Source organism: Odocoileus virginianus, chromosome 20 (assembly GCF_023699985.2).
Source record: "Odocoileus virginianus isolate 20LAN1187 ecotype Illinois chromosome 20, Ovbor_1.2, whole genome shotgun sequence".
Classification (NCBI taxonomy): Eukaryota; Metazoa; Chordata; class Mammalia; order Artiodactyla; family Cervidae; genus Odocoileus; species Odocoileus virginianus.
The window spans coordinates 2,161,116-2,174,750 of NC_069693.1; the positions used below are offsets into that span (position 1 = coordinate 2,161,116).

At 44.0% G+C, this 13,635-nt stretch overlaps 1 non-coding gene across 1 annotated transcript; it reads right to left on the bottom strand.

Annotated features, from left to right (window-relative positions):
* Positions 1-12,310: 12,310 nt before the first annotated feature.
* On the bottom strand, positions 12,311-12,382 carry TRNAE-UUC (transfer RNA glutamic acid (anticodon UUC)). The gene has a single exon. It is a non-coding gene; the product is annotated as a tRNA-Glu (tRNA).
* Positions 12,383-13,635: the final 1,253 nt, after the last annotated feature.

Genomic DNA, 13,635 nt, shown 5'->3' on the forward strand with positions numbered 1-13,635 from the left:
AGACAGACAGAAGGCTAAGAGAGATTCCTGCTACACCTCGAGAAGTACAGTTCTCTAACCAAGAGAGTTACTTCCTCGGGCTGAGGAAAGCCTCAAGAGTTTGCATTTTCATCAAGTCCATCCCCCCATCAGAACAGGTGATTCTCTTGCCTAGTGTCGGCCTGTCACCATGGAAACCTCAGAAATGCACCATATGCTTTATAAACATCATCTGATATTTGCAAGGACACAATGAGCTAGAAAAGATTACTCCCCCGAGCTGAACTGCTCACCGAGACCCTGCATCTCATTCTCCACTCTGTAAACACCCCTGGGGCCACCCTGTTCCAGCTGTGACCCCTCCCCTCCCCTCCCCCACTTCTGAGTCCCACCTGGAGTCCAGAGTCTGGGGGCCTCTCTCCTCCCCCTTCCCAGGCCCTCCTTCCCCCTCGAGCTGGGTTCCCATGGCAACCGCTGAGCCTTCCCGGTCCAGCCCACCCCTACCAGTTAATGAGGCTTAGAAAAAAATAGTTACTGGATCTGCATATATATTACCTACTTATCTCATTAACAGCTCTCTTAATTATACTGCCTGTATTGGCCTGTTAGCTACAGGTTGCCATATTAGCAAACATCCACCTAGAACACAGAAAACTAAATTAAAAATTGAATTTATTTTATACACAGTAGTGTGGATCTGTTAATCCCAAAGTTCTAATTTATCCCTCACCCTTCCCCACTTTTATGCTATGGTCACCATAAATTTATTTTCTCTATCTCTGGGTATATTTCCATTTTGTTTTTGGTATTTTTTTTTTTATATTTCTGTTTTGTAAATAAGTTCATTTATATACTATTTTAGGTTCCACATATAAATGATATCATATAATACTTGGCTTTCTCTATCTGACTTATTTAACTTAGTATGATGATCTCTAGGTCCATCTATGGTGATGCAAATGGCCTTATTTCATTCTTTTTTATGGCCAAGTAATATTCCTTTCTTGTTTTTGCATTTCCCTTCATGACTCACTTGTTAATTTTTGCAGTTCACTATTCACTTGAGATACTTACTTTCTTCTTTACTGACAATTTAACTCTTTTGCTTACTTATTTTTTAATTGGAGGAAAAGTGCTTTACAACATTGGGTTGGTTTCTGCCAAACAGCAGCGGAAGCAGCCGTAACTACATGTATAATCACCTCTCTCGGGAGCCTCCCTCCCTTGACAGTTCATCGTTTCTTCCAACACGGCTTACAGAAATATGGGTATTTCTATTAGGTTTATTAAAGTCACTCCTGGGCTTATTTTTCCCAAAGAGAAGCACTTTGCTGTTGTTTTTGTTGTTTGTTATTTAGTAATCATATCATCTACCTTTCACTGAAGTAATTTTGGTGCAAGCTGAAAGACTGGACTCAGAACTTTGTATCAGTGGCTACAACTTTCTAGACGCTCGTGTTCGTTTTTAATTTTAGGAAAGGTGATCGTTTGCATGAGAGCAGGAGAGAAACGATAAAGCAGAAACAAACGCACCTCCCACGCTGGTCACTGTTTCTTCTGTCTCTTCCCACCCTTCCCAGTGAACAGTTTTCTTGTGTGTCCTTCTATATTCTTTGAGAATGTGCATTTATTTCTAGCCTCAATTCTTCTTCTTTTTTTTTTTTTCTAACAACAAATAATAGCACTTTCACTCAGAGTTGTTCAGACCTGGCTTTTACACTTAATTTCAGAAATCATTTTGCAGCTCACGGGAGCACTGGTTTCCATGGCAACTACCTGAGCCTGCTTCCATCACCCAGGGGCTTGAAGAGGGAATGTGGACACTGGAATAGGGGACCCCGAAACTGGCCCGACTGGGAGGTCCAGAGAGGAAGCATGGGCTTGAGACTTCAGTCTGCGGGGCTGAGGACTGTGTATCAATATGTGTTAAATAAATTGTGTCTTTGGGGACTTGCCTGGCCCTGATGCTGGGGAAGACTGAAAGCAGGAAGAGAAGGGGACAGCAGAGGATGAGGTGGTTGGACGGCATCACCGACTCAGTGGACCTGAAAGTGAAAAAGTGAAAGTGAAATTTGCTCAGTCGTGTCTGATTCTCTGCGACCCAGGCCAGAACACTGGAGTGGGTAGCCTTTTCCTTCTCCAGGGGATCTTCCCAACCCAGGACATGAGTTTCGACTCCAGGAAACAGTGAAGGACAGGGAAGCCTGGCGTGCTGCAGTCCAAGGGGTCGCAAAGAGTCGGACATGACAGAGCAACTGAACAACTGGCAGTCCAGTGGTTAGGACCCTGGGCTTCCAGTGCAGGGGGTGAGGGTTCAATTCCTGGTTGGGGAACTAAGACCTCATATACCACGCAGTACAGCAAAAAAAAAAAGAAAAAAAACCGTGTCTTTGGAGAACAGCTTTATAGAAGGAGAAAACTGAGGCAAGAGACACATGAGCCTCTGGCGGAGCAGCTGGAGTCTGTCACCTACAGACAGACTGCAGGACGAAGAGGAGGCGGAGGGGAGCCTGCCCAGAAAAGAGACCGCATACTTCTCCTTCTCGAGGTCAAGGAGAGCCTCCCGACTGCAGAGCCCCTTGGAGGTCAGAAAAGGAATGTTAACCTACCCATAGGCCTCGTCACCGGAATCCATCTTGGCTGAGAGACGACCACACGCATGGGGACGGAACCTGAGATTAAACCAAACACAGACTCAGTACCAGGCAAAGCAAGATGACTGGCCAGAGGAAACCCAGAGGAAATGCCCCAGAAAAGTGATTCTCTTGCAGGGAAAAGGAAAAAAGAGGAATGAGGTTTTCTTTCCTGAGAACAAAGAAGGCTGAGCGCCGAGGAATTGATGCTTTTGAATCGTGGTGCTGGAGCAGACTCTGGAGAGTCCCTTGGACTGCAAGGAGATCCAACCAGTCCATCCTAAAGGAAATCAGTCCTGAATATTCACTGGAAGGACTGGTGCTGAAGCTTCAATACTTTGGCCACCTGATGCGAAGAGCTGACTCATTGGAAAAGACCCTGATGATGGGAAAGATTGAAGGCGGAAGGAGAAGGAGATGACAGAGGATGAGATGGTTGGACGGCATCACTGGCTCGATGGACATGAGTTTGAGCAAACTCTGGGAGCTGGTGAAGGACAGGGAAGTCTGGTGTGCTGCAGTCCATGGGGTTGCAAAGAGTCGGACATGACTGAGTGGCTGAACGACTGAACGACTACAGTGAGCAGGCCTGATTACTCCTACTTTTCACGTGAACTGTTCCTAGTCGGTCGTCTGTAACTAAGTTTGCCTTTCTGCCCCCTAACCCTGCAGGAGCCACATCTTGCACCTACTATCCACTGACTCTATGCTAATGACCTCCTGTATCTGGCGCTCACCTTTACAGTCTTGTCTTTGCAGGCCACCTCTTGCGAGTTTTTCCCTCTCTGCTTTACAGAAAGAAGGGCTACGGATAACCAGACTCAATTACTGGGTTACCAACGCCAGCCTACGACTGGTTTTGAAATAATGCAGAGAGGAAGAAGCCAAGACCCTGATGCCTTTGTTCTCCGTCCTGACTCCTGACTGTGAGCCCTGGTCTTATATGAGCCCCTAGGCTCTTCACGGAATTGGGGGTCACAGTTCTCGCAGCGTGAGCCTACTGTGTTCCCCACCTCCACGGCCGAGAATTAAAGTCACCTGTTTCCTCCAAACTCTGTCCGTTTTTTGTTTTTTTTTTTTTTTTTTTTTTAATTCGGCTTGGGTGGCAGAGAAGGCCAAGATTTTGGCCACAAGGATTCTAACCACCAGGAGGATGCGAGTCCCTCTCCGAGTCCACCCGTGAGTATATCCACATGTACGCAGGTCTTTTTCCTCCTAATAAACACCTGAGTTGTTTCACTACTTTCCATTTCTTTGTGGGAATTTTCATTTCCTGCAAAGCCGTAGGGGCCAGGGCCTTGTCACTGACCATTGGTCTGCTGGTTAGGATTCAGCTCTCACTGCCTGAGCCTGATTTCAGTTTCTGGCTGGGAATAAAAACGCTGCTTCAAGCCGCTGCAAGCCGAGGCGGGCTCAAAACCAGTGTGTTTGGCCTTTGCGGGGCAAGAAGCACAGCTTTCTAACAGTTGGACAAGTGTCTGGGGCGTGACAATCAGCTCTTCTCACCGTTCACTAATTTACTCCTTCCTTCTCTCACTTGTTATACAAATATCGATTAGTATCTTTAAAGAGGAGGAGAAACAGCTGGCTTAAAACTCAACGTGAGAAAAACTAAGATCATGGCATCTGGTCTCATCACTTCATAGCAAATAGAAGGGGAAAAAAAGGGAGGCAGTGACAGATTTTCTTTTCTTGGGCTCCAAAATCACTGTGGATGGTGACTGCAGCCATGACATTAAAAGACACTTGTTCCTTGGAAGGAAAACTATGACAAACCTAAACATCGAATTAAAAAGCAGAGACATCACTTTGCTGACAAAGGTCCATCTAGTCAAAGCTGTGGTTTTTCCAGTAGTCATGTACAGTTGGGAGAGCTGGACCATAAAGAAGGCTGAACGCTGAAGAACAGATGCTTTTGAATCATGGCTGGAGAAGACTTTGAGCGTCCCTTGGACTGCAAGGAGATCCAACCAGTCCATCCTAAAGGAGATCAGTCCTGGGTGTTCATTGGAAGGACTGATGCTGAAGCTGAAACTCCAGTGCTTTGTCCACCTGATGGGAAGAGGTGACTCATTTGAAAAGACCCTGATGCTGGGAAAGATTGAGGGCAGGAGGAGAAGGGGACGACAGAGGATGAGATGGTTGGATGGCATCACCGACTCAATGGACATGGGTTTGAACAAACTCAGGAGATAGTGAAAGACAGGGAAGCCTGGCGTGCTGCAGTCCACGGGCTCGCAAGGACTGGGACACGACCTGAGACTGAACAACAGAGGAGCCAAATTCATAAAAACAGAAGATAGGATGATGACTCCCAGGGGCTGGCAGAGGGGAGATGGGGACAGAGTTTCAGCTGGGGAAGAGGAGGAGCTATGGAGGTGAAAGGCAGTGAAACACTGCCGTGCAACGTGAGTGTACTGAATGCACGCTGAAAACAGTGGGGGGCAAATTTCACGTCCCGTGTATTGGGCCACAATGAAGGTTTTCAGAAAGAGGGAGCAACTTGAGTCCCAGCAATGCTGGAGAAAAAAACAAAACAGTTTCATTCGCCTTAAATGGGAGAGAAGAGAGAGGTGTGGAGGAGTTGGGGAGAAAAGAAAGAAACTGAACAAAACAAGGATTACCAACATTTTAACAAATGAAAAGGTTGTTGTTTTACAAACAAAAGTCAACAGTGGTTTACTGGGCGGGCGAAATTCAGAGCAGCAGCCGGGGAGTTATTATCCTAAAAGCTGGCATGGTGTTTATCTCGGGAGGAGGGGCGGCGGTGGCGGTTTTTTCCTGGGGAGACCTGTTTCCTTTATTACCTGGGAACTAGTGTGTTAAGCTGTATAAATGAGCTCGAGGCACATTTCCCCCCACCCTGTATTTTACATCTCCCAGTGAGAAGCATTATGGAAACTTTTAAAAATGTGTGAGCAATCCTTTGCTGTAAGAAAATATAATCCCATAACACTTGAGAGGGGGGGGAAAAAGGTGAATGTTTGTCTTGTTTAAAAGCTGGAAAGAGCTGCTTCGTGGCACCTTTCAAGGCTTGTGCCCTGCAGACAATCACGACTCAGGAACGGTGAGTCATTTTCCAAATTATATGAATAATGCAAGCCCGCGGAGATGGGCTCAGGTTGGAAATTTGCAAGTGAAAAGGGCTCTTAACAGTTCTGTAGAAATGTCTTTTTGTGCTGGGTTTCGAGACGTGACATTTATCGCTTAAATGTCAACCTCTTAGCCCGGAATGGAGCAGTTAAAACAGCCATTAGCGGGATGGAAAATTCGCGCCTCCTCTGCCGCCCAGGAAAGAGGCTGATGGAAGAGTGCACAGGGCTTTCAACGTCTGCGTTGTCAAATATTATATGCCTCTTCTCAGTACACTGAATAAGCTCTCATTTATCTTTTAATTTGATTTTTATCTTATATTGGATGGTGGTTAATTTACAAAGTCGCCTCAGCCTCAGGTATACAGCAAAGTGATCCAGTTACACATGCATTCCGTGCTAAGGCCCTTCAGTCGTGTCCGACTCTGCGCGACCCCATGGACTGCGGCCCACCCGGCTCCTCTGTCCGCGGAGACCCTCCAGGCGAGAGTACTGGAGTGGGTTGCCGTTCCCTTCTCCAGGGGATCTTCCTGATTCAAAGATCGAACCCTCACCTCTTACGTCTCCTGCGTTGGCAGGAGGGTTCTTTACCACTAGCACCACTTGGGAAGCCTATATATATATATATATTCTTTTTCAGATTCTTTTCCCATATAGATCATTACAGAGTATTGAATATAGTTCCCTGTGCCACATAGTAGGTCCTTGTTGGTCATCTATTTTATATATAATAGTGTGTGTATGTTAATTGGAAACTCCTAATTTATCCCTCCTCACCCTTCCGTCTTAGGTAACCATAAGTTTGTTTTAAAAGTCTGTGAGTTTGTTTCTCTTTTGTAAATAAATTCATTTGTATCATTTTTTTAGATGCCACATCTAAGTGATACTACATGGTATTTGTCTTTGTCTGACTTCACTTAGTATGATCATCTCCAAGTCCATCCATGTTGCATCCATGGCATTATATGGTTCCTTTTCACGGCTGAGTAATATTCATATATATATACACACACACACACACACCAGATCTTCTTTATCCCTTCATCTGCTGATGAACATTTAGGTTGCTTCTATCTCATTTTAAAATTTTTTTAAAATTTATTTTTGGTGAAAACAGTTCAGAATCAAGGCGATATGAGTCATATTATTGTTATTATTAAGTGTATGGAGATGAGCTCTAAGCAGGAAGCAATCATCCACACACATTCAGGAATTTCTCAGATGACCCAGGCAGGGGCTGTCAAATGCACAGAGAGTGGGGAGGTCTGCACTGTCCAGGTACATGGAGACCTGGATGCCTCACGCTAGCATCTCTCTTCACAGCCCTAGACCGTCCCCAACAAGTTATTCACGTCAGCAGAATTCATAATAAGAGAATGGACACACTCTAAATGTCCACTCACACTTAAGCATATTAGCTGTGGAATACTATACAGCCATGAAAAAGGACAGAGTGCCTCTGTGCAGCTGTTATGGACCAATTACTAAGATACATCACTGTGCAAAAAAAAAAAAAGCAAAATGCAAAACTTGACAGCATCATGCCTTGTGTTAATGTCGGAAAAATAAAAAACATGCTTGTTCTGCATACGGAGAATCTTTGTGCAAGTAAAAGTGTTAGTAGCTCAGTCATGTCCAACTCTTAGCGACCCCATGGACTGTAGCCTGCCAGGCTCCTCTGTCCATGGGATTCTCCAGGCAAGAAGAATACTGGAGAGGGTCGCCATTTCCTTCTCCAGGGGATCTTCCCAACCCAGGGATCGAATCCAAGTCTCCTGCGTCACAGGCAGATTCTTTACCAGCTGAGGCACTACAGGGAAGCCCAGAATCTGTGAGCATACAGCAAAAATCTGATAACCTTGGTTGCCTGATAAGAGGAGAATTCAGTAGTTGGAGGGTAGAGGATGGAAGGGAATTTTGCAACAATTGGTGCTTTCTATTTTGTGAATGTATTTAACGAAGACTTGAAATCAGATAATTTAAATCCCCTGACTTTTTCTTTCTTTTAATTTAATTTAATTTTTTTATCTGAGACTTTTATTGAAAGGATTTGACATTTTCCCACTGTTTTTCTTTTTTTTAATTTTTTTAAATTAACTAATTTATTTTACTTTACAATATTGTGCTGGTTTTGCCACACACTGAGTTGAATCCGCCATGAGTGTACATGTGTTCCCCATCCTGAACCCCCCTCCCACCTCTCTCCCCATGTTTTGTTTTTCTTAAGGATTTTTTTTTCCAATTCTAGATCCTTGGTAATTCCATATAAAATTTATTGATTTATTTTTAGTTGAAGTATAGGAGACTTGGGTTTGATGCGTGGGTGGGGAAGATCTCCTGGAGAAGGAATGGCAATTCACTCCAGTGTTCTTGCCTGGGAAATCCCAAGGACAGAGCAGCCTGGTGAGCTGCAGTCCATGGAGTCCAAAGAGTCAGACATGATTTAGTGACGAAGCAACAACAAATAGTTGATTTACAATGCTGTGTTAGTTTCAGGGGTGGAGCAAAGTGATTCAGATTTATATATAAACGCAAATGTGCGTGCATATATATATTTATATATCTGTATATATATTTTCAGGTCCTTTTCCATTATAGCTATTGCAATATACAGAATATGCCAATAGTTCCTTGTGCTATATGGTAGGTATTTGGTTTTTTAAAAAATCTATTTTCTATATGGCAGTGTATATCTATTAATCTCAAGCTCTTAATTTATTCCTCCCCTCCCATAATTCAGGATAAACTTTAGAATCAATGTGTTGATTCTAAAAAAAAAATAGCACAGGGATTGTTAGACCAACCTTGAGGAAACAGTCATCCTAACATTACTAAGAGTTCTAGATCTTTACTTTTATCTAGTTCGTTTCACTTTTTCCATTGCATGTTCAGTGCTCCCATTTCATTTAGTTTATGTTCTCCAATTTCTTCCTCTTTCTTTCTTTTTGATGTTCTTTCTCAAGCCTTTATCAAGCATAGTAGAAAAGCTTTGTATACATATTACAAAAATAGCATGTATAATAATATATATATCTCAGAAAACTTATAAATTTTTGCCTAACTAAAAAAGTTTATGACATTTTGACCCCACTTGTTTGAGTTAGTATGAATAGAATAATAGATTTCAAACCAAAAAAAAAAAAAAAACAGATATGCAACAAGCAACAAAGATTTACTGTATAGCACAGGGAACTATAGTCAATATCTTGTGATAACCTATAATGGAAAATAATCTGAAAAATGGTATATGCATACATGTATAACTGGATTGCCTTGTTGTGCACCTGAAATGTTGTGAGTCAACTATGCTTCAATAAAATATACATATTCTGAAATTCTAAAAAAGAGTTCTAATATCTGAGCCTCATGTATCTCTTCAATTATTTGGGTCTTATTTAACCAAGAGTTTTGTGATCTCTTAGACTATCTTCTGTATCTTCTGTGAGATTTACACTAGCCATTTCATATTTTTGGATCTTAACATACTCCTTATTTTAAAATTTTCATCTTCCAACTGTTCCTTGATCACCTTCTAAATCCCATTTACCTCTTCCTCGTGACTTAAAAAACTTTCATTTTTATCTTGTGCGTTTATCTTTTTCTCTCTGGCCTCTGTGACAACAGTTTGGAAAGTCTCAGCACACACATCGCAGAAACCTTAGCCTCTCGCCCACCTCGCAAAATGGAGCTTTCAGCTAACATCATGCAAATCGCTGTCTCCCATTAGGCTCGCTCCTTGAATGATTCATTTTGAAGAGAGCACAAAAGCACTCATCAGACAGAACAAAAAGAAATCTGTCTCCCGCAGTGGCTTCTTCTTCCCCCTCTCCCTTCCCCGGGTGGTGGCAGCTTCCAGAACGCCAGCTTCTGCTGCGTTACCCAGCGCGGAGCTCCACGTCCCCATTTCTTAGGGCGTTATTATGCATGCGTAACTGTGCAGAGTTACACCCTCACGTGTGGTTACGAATACGTTTATCTGCACATCATACAATATGACAGTGTAGACTCTCTCCGGCTCATGTCCTCCGTGTGACAACTCGTGGTGGGCATGTTCCCTGTCAGGGCTAAGCGCTTCTCTGCTTGCTTGGGAGAGCGGCAGAGTCCTTCACTGAGTGAAGACACCCGGATTGATTTCAGCATTTCTCCACCCACGGGTCGGTGGGCTGTTTCAGTTCTTTTCCCCGGCTCCCGAAAAGCCACAGAAAAGCAACGTGTCTGTATTGTATTTGGCAGAGGTTCAGGTTTGCCTGCAGGATATAGTCTACAAGTCAGTTTGCTGGGCCAAAGGACATGTGCATATTTGAGATAACCTTTGACACATCCTATATTCACTCAAAACATGTATGCCGAGCACAGCAAAAATCTGGCGTCTTTCGGGTCCTGGGAACGCAGAGGTGAATCAGATAGGCAAGCGTTTCAGAACTCAGGGGGTGGGGTGGGGGGGGCGATTCTGTCACCAGGTCACTGACAATAAACCAGCGAGCAAAGGAACAAACCAGATGAGTTCAGTCACTGATGACTGCGACAAAAAAAAAAAAAAAAAAAACCAACAGAATATGGCAAAAGGAACCGGAGGCAGGAGGGGGGGAAGGCTGCTTGAGATGGAGACCTTGCTTCCCAGGGTGTCCTGCATTTTGAACCAGCTCTGGGATGCGGGTGGTCTCCAGGAAAACGACTGAAAATAATCTTTTTTTCCCCCTTCAAATTTTTATGGGAGTATAGTTGATTTACAATGTTGTGTTCCTGTCTTTTGTACAGCAAAATGAATCAATTGTACATAAACATAAATCCACTCTTTTTAAGATTCTTTTCCCATAAAGGTCATTACAGAAGAGAATTTCCTGTCCTATACAGTAGGTCCTTATTAGTTATCTATTCTATTTATAGTAGTGTGTATATGTCAATGCCAAACTCCTAATTTATTCCCCCCCCCAACTCCCACCCCCCAATAACCACAACTTGCCCCTCTGGTAATCCTAAATTTGTTCTCTACATCTGTGACTCTGTTTATGTTCTGTAAGTAGATTCATTTTGTACCATTAAAAAATGTCACACGTAAGCAATATGTATTTGTCTTTCACTGTTTGACTAACTTCACTCAGTGTGACCATCTCTGGGTTCATCTGTGTTTGAAAACAGTCTTTCAAATATTGGTTGCTCCTCTGCCATGATGAAAGATTTTTCCATTTCCCCTTGTTTGTTTCACAGACACACAGATCAATGTTGTTCGATTCAAAAAACAAACAGCGTGTGTGAGTTCATCTTGAGATGAAAATTAAGGGGAAGAATTATAAGGGGATGAGATGGCTATCTACAGATACGGATCATTGGGGTAAAGAGGGAAGGAAACCCCCAATTTCAGGACAGGGAAGGACTTGAGAGACAAGATACTCCATAGAACAACCAAGAAGTAAGATCAATTCAGCAAACCAGGGAAGAAGATCAATAGCTTTCTGAAACCAGAAGCAGCAGGAACCTGACAGGTTGTACACTGATTAATTTAAAGCTCAACTTGCGCAAATACTGTGGAAAGTTCGGGGCAGGGGGTCAGGGTGGAGGGGAGTTATTTTTAACAGAAAAACATCACGCTGAGGTTACGACACAGCTGAAGCAAGATTCCCACTGTCCCTCAAAGGTGTTTATCTCCTAAGGGGATCGATTCCATCAGAGGCAAACTGCGGGTAGAGAAAACCGTGTGTTTCTGAGTCATCCAGTGACGCCGCTGTCCTTAGCTGAACACGCCAGGTGAGGGCAGAGTTTCCAGGAGGGAGAGCAGGCGGGGATGGAGGAAAGGCTGCCCGGTTCGAGGGAGAGGGTGGGCCGCGCCAGGGGTCCACGGAGGGAGATGCTGCGGGCACCTGGAAGCTGAGGGCAGACGGTGCACCTGAGGCTAATGGGGGTTGCCATGGAGACAGAGCGCCTCCGCTGCTGCCTGCTGTCGACAAGTTAGGGATGCTCTGAGCCCATAAAACGCCCCAAATAAGATCCGACTTTGGGGGAAGCGGGGGTTGTAGAGGCCACACCAGGTGTGTGTATACAAAGGACCTGGGCCCAAGCTGTGACATTAAAAACACCCCAAATTCATGATGAAGACCCGGCGGGCACCCAGTCCATGTGTATGTATGCAGCTTGCCATTTAATGAATAGCAAAAGGAGATGGGTCTCTCAGAAACAACACAATATGCTCATTATTCAAGAGATGCCCTTTTCAAAATGGTGCGGGGGTAAAAAAAGGTGTTCGAGTCCATTAAGATTGTTTTGCTGATTGTTTCCATGGAGACCACCGGCTGTAATTATTCCCGGATTTTTCAAAGGCTGAGAATCTGTTTTTTCATTTTCTAATGTAATGGCTTTGAGTCCCTGATGGAGATGGCAATGCCTGGAACATAATTAGTGATCCATAAATGCCCTCCACTCTAATTTCCGGAAAAATATCCCCGAGTTACATGAAAAGTATAAAACAGTGGGGGGTGGGGAGTCTCATTTTTTAATTAATTAATTGAAACTTAATATAGAAATATGTACATGCACAGTAATAATATTAGGCTTTCTTTTCTTTTTCTTTTTTTTTGTTTTGTCCATGCAGCAGGGTTTCTGGGACCTTCATTCCCCAACCAGGGATTGAACCTGGGCCTCAGCAGTGAAAGTGCTGAGTCTTAACTACTGGGCCACCAGGGATGTCCTTCTGTTTTCACTTCCTTTTAAAATATTTTATTTAAAGTATCTTTATTTTATTTAAAATATCTTTAAATATTCAAATAAAACATTTATTTTAAATATCTTTAAATATTCAAATAAAACATTTATTTTATTTAAAAAAGCTTTTTTTTCTTGATGTGGACCATTCTTAAAGTCTTTATTGAATTTGTTACAACATTGCTTCTGTTTTATGTTTTGGATTTTTTGGCCATGAGGCGTGGGGGATCTTAGGTCCCCAACCAGGGATCAAACTCGCATCCCCTGCATTGGAAGGCGGAGCCTTAGCCATCGGACCGCCAGGGAAGCCTCTGTTTCCTTTTCTTGCAAGAACTAGGCATTAGAATCAAGAAGGTAAAGCAAATGAAGTTTCAAGATGTATTCCTAACCTCCTACCTCTTGCAAAACGTTGCCTCCTCCAAGTTCCCCTGAAGAGGACATTCTGTGGCCCTCACTGCCCACAAAACAGAGTGTTCCCCTTTGCCCCGAGAACTTCAGATCACCTAGGGCTGTGGGCTGGATCCTGCTGCCATCGGGTGACCCTTGAGAGACTCATCACCCACCTTGTTTACGGCGGGTTCCGCTCTGCCCCGGCCCCGCCAGGTACTTACATCTTCAAACTGTCTGTGGCATATTCATGAATTTACATCTTTATGCTGATGCTTTGGGGTCATGTTTAACAAGCTCTCTTGCACTCTGATTATAAAGACACCCTGTGTTACTGGGGGCAAAACAGGGGAGGAATCTCATTTTTCTTACTTTGTAGCTTCATGTAGAAATACACATGCATACGTATAGCACTCCATGGGGTCTCAAAGAGTCGGACCGACTTGGTGACTGAACGACAACAACATACAGTAATAATATTATTTGCTTTCTTTCTGGGTGGTGGTGAGTGCATTAGTTTTCAATTGTGTTGCAACAACCACAAGCTTAGTGGCTGAAAAATGACCATTTCTGTGGGTCAGGAATGCGGGCGTGGCTGACCTGGGTCCTCCGCTTAGTCTCAACAAGGCGTGATCCAGGTGGCAGCGCGGCTGTTTCCAACTGGAGGCTCTGACGGAGGTCAGGGGTGGGGACGTGATTCCAAGCTCACTCAGGTGGTCGGCAGAACCTGCCTCCTTGGGACTGCAGGACTGAGGAGGGCTTCCCTGGCAGCTCAGACAGCAGAGTCTGCCCACTTTGTGGGGGACCTGGGTTCAGTCCCTGGGTGGGGAAGACCCTCTGGAGAAGGG